This window comes from Musca vetustissima, unplaced genomic scaffold (genome assembly GCF_032173495.1).
Source record: "Musca vetustissima isolate MV318-11 ecotype Yass unplaced genomic scaffold, APGP_CSIRO_Mvet_v1 utg37201, whole genome shotgun sequence".
Classification (NCBI taxonomy): domain Eukaryota; kingdom Metazoa; phylum Arthropoda; class Insecta; order Diptera; family Muscidae; genus Musca; species Musca vetustissima.
The window spans coordinates 38253-50215 of NW_026888913.1; positions in this window are offsets into that span (position 1 = coordinate 38253).

The window sequence follows — 11963 nt, forward strand, 5'->3', positions numbered from 1 at the left end:
AAATATTCCCAAAGTGGTGAAGGGTATCATATAGTCGGCCCAGTCCGACTTTACTACTTTCCTTACTGGTTTAAATAGTACTTTTTCAACAATCCGAATTATTTCCAATCATTAATATTTATTTGACCAAATATTTTTAGTTTAATTTTATTCGAATTTGAAATCGTTATGTGGGTGACATTCAATCGACCAGAAATACATTTAGACAAAAATTACACGAAATGCGGGAAATGAAATAAAGAAGAAAAAATAAAACTACAAAAAGTCGAGTAACAAAACTCAGCCGGAAGAAATTAAACTATTGCGACAATATATAAAACTATCGCTAAACTTTTACCCAGTATCTATGCATGAATGTATTTATGTACTGACAGGCTGGCTGGGTGGCTAGCTGGTGGCTATAGGTTTCATTTTGTCATTATTGTTGTTGTTTTAGTTGTTATTGCCGTTCGTGTGCAATCTCTATGTGTGTTTTTCTTGCACTTCCTCTAACACCGACACCCGTTGCGGAAACGGAAATAAAAAATACTAAAAACATCAGTAAACTTTTCCTACTTCCATCTATAAAATAGCAAAGCCCACACAAGCACACTCATATAGACACCCACACATACAGTATGTGTTGGAGTTGGTCGAGAAGCCATAGAGGAGGAGGAAGAGAAACAAAAGAACAACTCTCTGTGATGAAAAGACAACATGAAGTGTATACCACAAAAAAACTGACAAATAGTCAGAATATATATAGTCATGTATTTGAACAGAAAAAAATAAAGAAGTTTTCGAAAAAAAAACAAAGGCTCAGACAGAAGTAATAAAATGATTTTCTTTGCCAGAATATGTGTAACACGTATTTCCTCCACAATATTATGAGCCACGTACACAGCACAAAGTTTTTCCCTTTTGCTGTTCTTTTTTATATATTTTTGTCTTTCACATAACATTTGCGGAGTGGTTCTACAGATTTGCTAAGATTCATATGAATCAAAAAAAAAAAAGTTTGCCTCGTTTTTGAAAACAAATAAAAATCGGATTTATATTTGACAAATATAAAGAAGGTTATATATCATGCTCCTCCATGTCGCATGAGAAGTTTTTTGAAGAACAAAAGTTTCTTTTTCTATGGCAGGAAATTATTTATTCATAGGATTAAGTAATGTCCTATATTCAAGAAATCCGAACCAAATTTTAAATATTTTTCTTCTAAGGACCGACAAAGGGTTGGTCTTTGTTCAAAATATTATTCAAAGACCAACAGGAGGTGTGGATCACAATAGGCGTGAATATTGTAAATAAAATCGAGAACCAAAATTAACGCCAATTCTGCAAATTACTTCTTAATGCGTTGATTTTTAAAATATATTTTTTAGGATTTTTATAGACGTGTATTTTTTAATTTTTTTTTAATTCCTTAGACAACGCGTAGACTTTTAAAATGTCTTCAAGGCCTTAGACAAAGCTTGTAGTTTTTAATTGATATTTTTTAGGGACCTCTACACGCGTTGGCTTTTCAATAATAATTTTTATACCCTACACAACTATGTTGCCAGGGTATTATAGCTTTGTGCAGCCCCAAAAGTTTGTAACGCCGTGAAATATAGGTCCTAGACCCACCTTTAAGTATACCGATAGTCATATCTCGACCAACTGAGTCGATCTACACATGTGTGTCCGTCCGTCTGTCCATTATAATTTGTAAACACGATACAGGCCACAGCTATGGACCAATCTTCACGAAATTTTCAATGTAGGATGGGTTCGGCCCAATGAAAAGATCGGTTAATATTTAGGGGATGAAATGGCCCAAACATCGTGGCCCTGACTTTTGTGTGAAAAATGACAAAATTTGTATTCTATGGCGTATATATTTACTCCTGAAGGACATAGACCCGAGAAGTTGATAGCATATCCAAGAGGAGTGGTTGACCTTTAAATTGATACCAATTATATGGTCGTATGTACTCAGATGTTGTACGTAATTAGGTAAAGCTGACTATGTGCATAGTATTACTATTACTCCATTGGAGGACAGAAATGTCGCGCTGATAGCTTTGAAATTGAACATGAACTTCAGAGTACGGTCAAGGACGACGCCTATAGTTTTCGGTGAAGTTAGTATTTCAATCAGGGGGTGCAATGAACCGAAAACTTTAATTTTGTCAGATTTTCTAGTCGCTCTAGAGGGAATTATTATATGCAGAACAATACATATTTTACAAGGTGAAGGGGATCTGACCAAATACATAGAGCGGCAGTGTAGATGATGATCGGTCAATATTCCGAGGGTCAAATCAACCAAAACATAAAGTGACAATTTTTTTATTTTAAGGCGTAAAAATTCATTTCAAGAAAAAAAAATAATTGGAAAAAATATGCCAGGGTTAGAAAATGAAATTGTTGATCTATAATCGAAATATTGCCCAGGCTCAGAATATAGAACTGCAGAAAGTTTGATTTTCGTCGTAGTTGTGTAGGGTATCATATGATCGGCCCCGTCCGACTATACTGCTCCGCTCACTGGTTTTATATTTATTTGATAACATACACAACTATGTTGTCAGGGTATTATAGCTTTGTGCAGCCCCAGGAGTTTGTAACTCCGAGAAATATTTTTCCTAGACCCATCTTCATGTATACCGATCGTCATATCTCAACTAGCTGAGCAGATCTAGACATGTGTGTCCGTCCGTCGGGCTGTCCATTATAATTTGTAAACACGATACAGGTCACATTTATGGACCAATTTTCATGAAATTTTGCACGTAGGATGGTTCTGACCAATGAAGACCCCTTTTGTTTTTGGGAAAGATCGGTTAATATTAAGGGGATGAAATGGACCAAAAACTATATTTTTGTCTGATTTTCTGGTCGCTCCAGAGGCCGCAATTATGGTCCAAACATCGCGAATTTTCACATGGGGAAGCTGATAAGCATTCCTGTTTTGATAAAGGTGGGTCAGTATTTAGCGGGTCAAATGGACTTTGACTTTTGTGTGAAAAATCACAAATTTTGTATTTTATGGCGTATATTTTTACTCCTGAAGCACATAGACCCGAGAAGTTGACAGTATATCCAAGAGGAGTGGTAGACCTTTAAATTGATACCAATTATATTGTCGTGAGTACTCGGTTGTAGGAATTACACTTAAAATTTCCGTTCCAGAACCAAAAAGAATCTACTCATTTTACATGTTTTGCAACTTTTTACTCGAAAACCGTTCCTCAACCCAAAAAATTGGTAAAACATTGAATCAAATTTAAGAGAGCACAAAACAAAATGGCGTTCTCTTTGTAAACTGTTTACTCGAGAAATTTGGCCGAGTAAAAATGGTAAACAGGAATGTCTACTTCTGATTGGCTGTTATGTTGATTTTGAAGTATTGCCATCTAATTTTGGCATATTTACTAGATTTGCGTTCCCGAACTTTTCAAATTATTTTGTACTCTGAGAGAAATTTTGAAAAATTTCCCTTTTACTAGCTTTACTATTAAAAAAGTACTGGAACAGACTATACTGCTCTGCTCACTAGTTTTTAAATATTATTTTTTCAATCACCTACTCTAGACGTAGAATTTTCAAATAATATAATAATATTTTATTTAAGACCTACATAAGGCGTAGGTCTTTTAAAAAAATTTCTATAGACCTACACAACGGTTGGATTTTTGAAATATTTCTTTTCCACAAACTACACAAACCGTTGAGTTTTAAACATTTTGTAAGGACCAACACAAGGCGTAAGTTTTTCAAGTAATTTTTCCAAGGATCTACACAAGGCGTATACTTTTTAAATAATTCTTTTTATGGACCTACACAAGGCGTAGATTTGTTTACCCTTCACCACACTGTGATATAGGGCATTATGTCTTTGGGCATATGTTTGTAGCAATAAAAAAGAAATCGAGATAGACCCATGGTTCCTTTTGAGAATATGCATAGAATCACATTCTGAGTCGATTTATGCACGTCCGTCTGTCCATTCGTACGTCTGCACGTCCGTCCATGTATTTTTGTGAACAAAGTACAGGTAGCATTTATGATCCGATTTGGATGAAATTTGGCACATGTCATTTATTTGACCCAAGGACCATATAAATCCCATATAAAGTTTCGTCCGATTTAAGGTAAATGGTAGTTTCAGCCGATTTTATGTAAATGGTGCACCAAAGTCCCTATATATCTTTCGATTTGCACGAAATTAGGTATAGGCTACTAAATTAGTCCCAGAATGATGTACGCTAAGTTTCGTGAAAATCGGTTCAGATTTAGATATAGCTCACATATATAGTTTCGTCCGATTTTATGTTAATGGTGCACCAAAGTCCCTATATATCCTTCGATTTGCACGAAATCTGGCATAACGTACTGAATTGAGCCTAGAGTGATGCCTGCTAAGTTTGGTGAAAATCGGTTCAGATTTAGATATAGCTCCCATATATAGTTTCGTCCGATTTTATGTTAATGGTGCACCAAAGTCCCTATATATCTTTCGATTTGCATGAAATTTGGCACAACGTACTGAATTGAGCCTAGAGTGATGTCTGCTAAGTTTCATGAAAATCGGTACAGATTTAGATATAGTTGCCATATATAGTTTTGTCCGATTTCATATAAATGGTGCCCCAAAGTCCCTATATATCCTTCGATTTGCACGAAATTTAGCATAACGTACTGAATTGAGCCTAGAGTGATGTCTGCTAAGTTTCGAGAAAATCGTCTGTCCTATATACAGGAAATTGTATATATTAGTATCACTTGTATGTATCCAAAGTGGTGAAGGGTATCATATAGTCGGCCTCGTCCGACATTTAAAAATTCTTTCCTGCTTTAATTAATTGTTCCAACTACACTAGGCGTAGATTGCAAAATTATTTAAAAAATCCACGCCTTATATACGTAGGCCTTGGAAAAAATTATTTAAAAAATCCACGCCTTATATACGTAGGCCTTGGAAAAAATTATTTAAAAAATCCACGCCTTATATACGGTCTTGAAAATAATTATTTAAAAAATCCACGCCTTATATACGGTCTTGAAAATAATTATTTAAAAAATCCACGCCTTATATACGGTCTTGAAAATAATTATTTAAAAAATCCACGCCTTATATACGGTCTTGAAAATAATTATTTAAAAAATCCACGCCTTATATACGGTCTTGAAAATAATTATTTAAAAAATCCACGCCTTATATACGGTCTTGAAAATAATTATTTAAAAAATCCACGCCTTATATACGGTCTTGAAAATAATTATTTAAAAAATCCACGCCTTATATACGGTCTTGAAAATAATTATTTAAAAAATCCACGCCTTATATACGGTCTTGAAAATAATTATTTAAAAAATCCACGCCTTATATACGGTCTTGAAAATAATTATTTAAAAAATCCACGCCTTATATACGGTCTTGAAAATAATTATTTAAAAAATCCACGCCTTATATACGGTCTTGAAAATAATTATTTAAAAAATCCACGCCTTATATACGGTCTTGAAAATAATTATTTAAAAAATCCACGCCTTATATACGGTCTTGAAAATAATTATTTAAAAAATCCACGCCTTATATACGGTCTTGAAAATAATTATTTAAAAAATCCACGCCTTATATACGGTCTTGAAAATAATTATTTAAAAAATCCACGCCTTATATACGGTCTTGAAAATAATTATTTAAAAAATCCACGCCTTATATACGGTCTTGAAAATAATTATTTAAAAAATCCACGCCTTATATACGGTCTTGAAAATAATTATTTAAAAAATCCACGCCTTATATACGGTCTTGAAAATAATTATTTAAAAAATCCACGCCTTATATACGGTCTTGAAAATAATTATTTAAAAAATCCACGCCTTATATACGGTCTTGAAAATAATTATTTAAAAAATCCACGCCTTATATACGGTCTTGAAAATAATTATTTAAAAAATCCACGCCTTATATACGGTCTTGAAAATAATTATTTAAAAAATCCACGCCTTATATACGGTCTTGAAAATAATTATTTAAAAAATCCACGCCTTATATACGGTCTTGAAAATAATTATTTAAAAAATCCACGCCTTATATACGGTCTTGAAAATAATTATTTAAAAAATCCACGCCTTATATACGGTCTTGAAAATAATTATTTAAAAAATCCACGCCTTATATACGGTCTTGAAAATAATTATTTAAAAAATCCAAAAAAAAAATTATTTAAAAAAAATCCACGCCTTATTTAAAAATCAACGTCTACATTTTGATTTGTTTTTGTACGAATCTGATTTAATTCCTTCTAATATAGAATTTATACCCACATAATATCTGTCACACAAGATTTTGTTCTAATTTGTCAACATATATTTTATAATTTATTACCCGACCATGAAAATCTTTTAAAACTCATTCCAGTTATTTGTACCGAACAGAAAAAAACGACAATACCCATTAAATTGTAATTTACTATTTTACCTGAAGTACAGCTTCCAGCACCTTGGCCAAATTCTCATACTCCTTGCCGAAACACACACTCACTCCCAACCAAGCAACCATAAGCCATTCATAATTCCGTTTATATTCTCACTTTGTAATCCGTTTCATTTCTCTGGTTGGATATGCAGGAAAAAAAACGTAATCTGTAAAATTTATGATAACATTTAACGGATTATTATTTTTTGTAACAACAACAGCCGTAATGGAATATTCGTCGTTGTCTTTTCGTCTTAATAGCTGTGTGCAGGGTATTTTTATGACAAGCTTCCTCCTCCTCGTGAGGAGCAATTTTCCAGTACATAGCCATCGGATGATGTATGGACCCTGCAGTAAGATATTAAAAAAGCAACAACAATGTTTTTGTTACAGCTGCCCGTCCTGCTCCAGCGCCAACCATAAGCACAGCCTGGTAGCATGGTACCATGCCAGCAAGATGAAAATCTGGAAAATTCCTTTAATTATTCATAATGTGAATATTATGCAAACATTTTTTGTTTTGTTTTTGTAAATCTTGTCCGACACTTTTTGCAAAAAATAAAAAATCTCTTCTTACTCAACCAAAACATTTTGGAATTTTTCCTTGTGTTGTGCCTTTGAGCAATTGAAAACTTTTGCACGAGTACCGCCCCATTCAAAGATTGGAGTGGAAATTCTTTTGCGAACTATGTGTAAATAATCCTCTGATCCTTGTCTTTCATTTTCCAATTAATTGGTAAATGTTTTGCCTGGTGCGCGCTCTGCTTGCCTTCTCAATAATAATTAAAATGATTGAACTTAATTAAAACACACAGAACTACAGCAGAAATATTTTAATGACTAAGCAAAATACTTAACAAGCAATTGGAAGGAATCCTTTAAAAAATCCACGCCTCTTTTAGTCCCTTTGAAAAAATATTCTTTAAAAAATCCACGCCTCTTTTAGTCCCTTTGAAAAAATATTCTTTAAAAAATCCACGCCTCTTATAGTCCCTTTGAAAAAATATTCTTTAAAAAATCCACGCCTCTTATAGTCCCTTTGAAAAAATATTCTTTAAAAAATCCACGCCTCTTATAGTCCCCTTGAAAAAATATTCTTTAAAAAATCCACGCCACTTCTAGTCCCCTTGAAAAAATATTCTTTAAAAAATCCACGCCTCTTATAGTCCCTTTGAAAAAATATTCTTTAAAAAATCCACGCCTTGTATGATGACCCTTGAAAAAATATTCTTTAAAAAATCCACGCCTCTGATAGTCACTGAAAAAATATTCTTTAAAAAATACACGCCTTTTATAGACGCATGAAAAAATATTCTTTACAAAATCCCCGCTTATAGACCCTTTGAAAAAATACCCCTAAAAACATAATCCTTAAAAAATCCTCACCTCTGGTAGTCATTGAAAACATAATCCTTAAAAAATCCTCACCTCTGATAGTCATTGAAAAAATATTCTTTGACAAATCCACGCCTCTGATAGTCCCTGAAAAATTTATTCCTTGAATAGACATTTATGAACGTAGACAGTGATGGCGTATACTTTATGACAATTTTGGATTATATTGTTCATACGCCACATTGGAATATTTTATTTATTATAGAAGATTTTATTGGGCGAAACGAACACTGAGTTCGTTTTTAACTAATCTGTATATGGGTGAGAAAATATTCTTCAGCTTTTCCCCGATTTGTGCCAATTGTTTTCCATACTCTTTCCAGAATACATATTTCTAGCCTGTCTATGAAATTTTTCCCCGAATCTTCTATCTAAGCTCCAAAGTACCCTGATTGCAGTTTGTTTCCATATAAATTCAAAATATTCCACAAAGAATTCTATGTAACAACGGACACATTTTTTTGGTTACACACAAAAAAATAACATCATGAATTGAATCTCATGGACTACACTTCATTTCACATTTTGTGTGTGTGTGTGTGTGTGTTTGTTTATCAACTTCCTGGAATTGTCTTTTTTGTATTTTCTTGATTGTTGTGGAGTAGATTTTGTTGTCATATCCTGTTTGATATTTTTTGTATGACTTTTTTTTACCAGAACTCCATGTTGTTGACTCTTCGAACTAAACAAAGTTCTGCTTCTGCAAAAATTTCCAATCCAATCTCAGATGACAATAATGAAGGAGGGGGAGAGATGGAGGCGGTATGGGAAAAGATACAGCACAAGGATAATAAACTTGAATTAGATAACGGTTTGTGTCTGACTTTATTTGTTGTTGTTGTCGATAAGGTCGTTGGCTCAAGTTGATCTAATTGATTTGGGAAATTAAAGCATGACCATAATGGACAAGGAGAGCAATGGAGAAGGAGCAAGATATAAGATAGTGGATGAGAGCAAATAAAGGATTCATTATTTTTTAACTAATGAGGGCATAAGAGGGTAAATTAATCAAGACCTTTGTAAATGTAAAAAATGTCCTTTCCTTACGTTTGTATGCCCTTCACCTTAAGAAGGGGTGGGTATTTAAGTTTTGTCATTTCATTTGGAACATTTATCAAAGGACTAACACAAGATGTGAAATTCTAAAGGAATCTATTTAAAGACCTACAAAAGATGTAGCTAAAATTTTTCTAGAACATACGCAAGACCAACGTTTTTTTAGAGAATATTTTTGCAAGGCACAAGGCGTGGATTTTTTAAAGAATATTCTTTAGGGACTATCTGAGGCGTGGATTTTTAAAGAATATTTTGTCAAGGACTATCTGAGCCGTGGTTTTTTTAAAGAATATTTTTGTCAAGGGTCTATAAGGCACAAGGCGTGGATTTTTTAAAGAATATTTTTTCAAGGCACAAGGCGTGGATTTTTTAAAGAATATTTTTTCAAGGTTCTATATGGCACAAGGCGTGGATTTTTTAAAGAATATTTTTTCAAGGCACAAGGCGTGGATTTTTTAAAGAATATTTTTTCAAGGTTCTATATGGCACAAGGCGTGGATTTTTTAAAGAATATTTTTTCAAGGTTCTATATGGCACAAGGCGTGGATTTTTTAAAGAATATTTTTTCAAGGCACAAGGCGTGGATTTTTTAAAGAATATTTTTTCAAGGTTCTATATGGCACAAGGCGTGGATTTTTTAAAGAATATTTTTTCAAGGCACAAGGCGTGGATTTTTTAAAGAATATTTTTTCAAGACACAAGGCGTCGATTTTTAAAGAATATTTTTTCAAGGCACAAGGCGTGGATTTTTAAAGAATATTTTTTCAAGGCACAAGGCGTGGATTTTTTAAAGAATATTTTTTCAAGGCACAAGGCGTGGATTTTTTAAAGAATATTTTTTCAAGGCACAAGGCGTGGATTTTTTAAAGAATATTTTTTCAAGGCACTAGGCGTGGATTTTTTAAAGAATATTTTTTCAAGGCACTAGGCGTGGATTTTTTAAAGAATATTTTTTCAAGGCACTAGGCGTGGATTTTTTAAAGAATATTTTTTCAAGGCACTAGGCGTGGATTTTTTAAAGAATATTTTTTCAAGGCACTAGGCGTGGATTTTTAAAAAATATTTTTTCAAGGCACAAGGCGTGGATTTTTTAAAGAATATTTTTTCAAGGCACAAGGCGTGGATTTTTTAAAGAATATTTTTTCAAGGCACAAGGCGTGGATTTTTTAAAGAATATTTTTTCAAGGCACAAGGCGTGGATTTTTTAAAGAATATTTTTTCAAGGCACAAGGCGTGGATTTTTTAAAGAATATTTTTTCAAGGCACAAGGCGTGGATTTTTTAAAGAATATTTTTTCACGTGGATTTTTTCAACAAAGGTCAATGAAGTAATTTTTTCTAATAAATTTTTTTAAGAAGATTTTGATTTTCGTAGAAATGTACAATGACGTGAATTTTTATTAATGACAACGACGTGGATTTTTACAAAAATATATTTATGCTAAGAATACAATTTTTAGATGAAAAAATGTTTTTTTTATATTTTTTTAGGACTATAGACGTGGATTTTTTATTTTTAAAAAAATATTTGTACAAGGAAAATTATGGGCGTAGATTAAAAAAATTAAATTCAAAATTTTAAGACGTGGATTTTAAAAATATATTTTTCTATTTTTCTATATATTTTTATACCCTTCACCACACTGTGGTACAGGGTATTATGTCTTTGTGCATATGTTTGTAACAGGCAAAAGGGAATGAGATAGATACATGGTTCCTTTTGAAAATATGCATTGAATCACTTTCTAAGTCGATTTATGCATGTCCGTCCGTCCCTCCGTCTTTCCATCTGTCTGACCATGTTAAATTGTAAACAAAGTACAGGTCGCATTTATGATCCGATTTAGATGAATGTTGGCATAAGTCACTTATTTGGCCCAAGGACGAACCCTATTGAAATTGGGAAAAATCGGTTTAGATTTAGATATAGCTCGCATATATTGTTTCGTCCGATTATTTGTAAGTGTGTGCTAAATTTCGTGAAAATCGGTTCAGATTTAGATATAGCTCCCATATAAAGTTTCGTCCGATTTTATGTAAGTGGTGAACCAAAGTCCTTATATATCTTTTGATATGCGCAAAATTTTGCCTGGTCTGGAATGAATTGTGCCAAATTTCGAGAAAATCGGGTCAGATTTATATATAGCACCCATATATAATTTGGTCCATATACATTTTCGTCCGATTTAATGTAAATTGTACACTATATATCCAAAGTTTGGCCGGCCGGCACACAATTTTTTACAATGTACTGAAGTTACTATAATTGAATGCTTTGTACCTTGAAGTGTTTCTATATTTTATATAATTGTTCGTTCATGTCAAATGTATTTACAGAAATGTTGTGTTTTTTTCTGTATTTGTATTTAAACTTGATGTTGTTGTTGTTCTGCATGTTCATGGGGATTTTCGTGCCTTTGAGATGGAAATCTGTCCCTACCATAGCTCGTGTTTTAAGTTTCGAGAAAATCGTGTTAGGTTTAGATTTAAGTTCGTTCAGTTTCAAGTCAATGTTCCTTCGAACTTTACTGGTTCTATATTATATAGGCGTTGATTAAAAATATGTATATAGGCATGTATTTCAAAAATAAAAATAGGAAGGATTATAGACGAGGATCTTATTTTTCTTCAAATGGAACTATAAGTGTGGATTTCTGAAAAATATATATACTATAAGTGTTTTTTTTAAGAAGATCTATAATTGTGAATTTTTTTTTTAATTCTGTCTCCAAATTTGATCTAAAAAACTAGGCGCAGATTTTTTAAATATATTTTTTAAAAAATAAATATCGGCGTGGATTTAAAGAAAATATTTCTTTTGTTAGAAATGAACGTTAATGACTTAAAACTCCAACGATAAGCGTTGGATTTTTTTTTTTGTTTGTTGTTGTTTAATATTAAATTTTCTATAATAATAAATAATTTTAATTAGCCTTACATTAAAGTCGATATTTATTGCCTCCTTAAATTGCCTATTCCGATCAATGCTTAGGAAAAAACCATACACAAACCTTTTAATGCTACAAAAGTATTGAATTAGAAAGTAACAATTTCCGTTT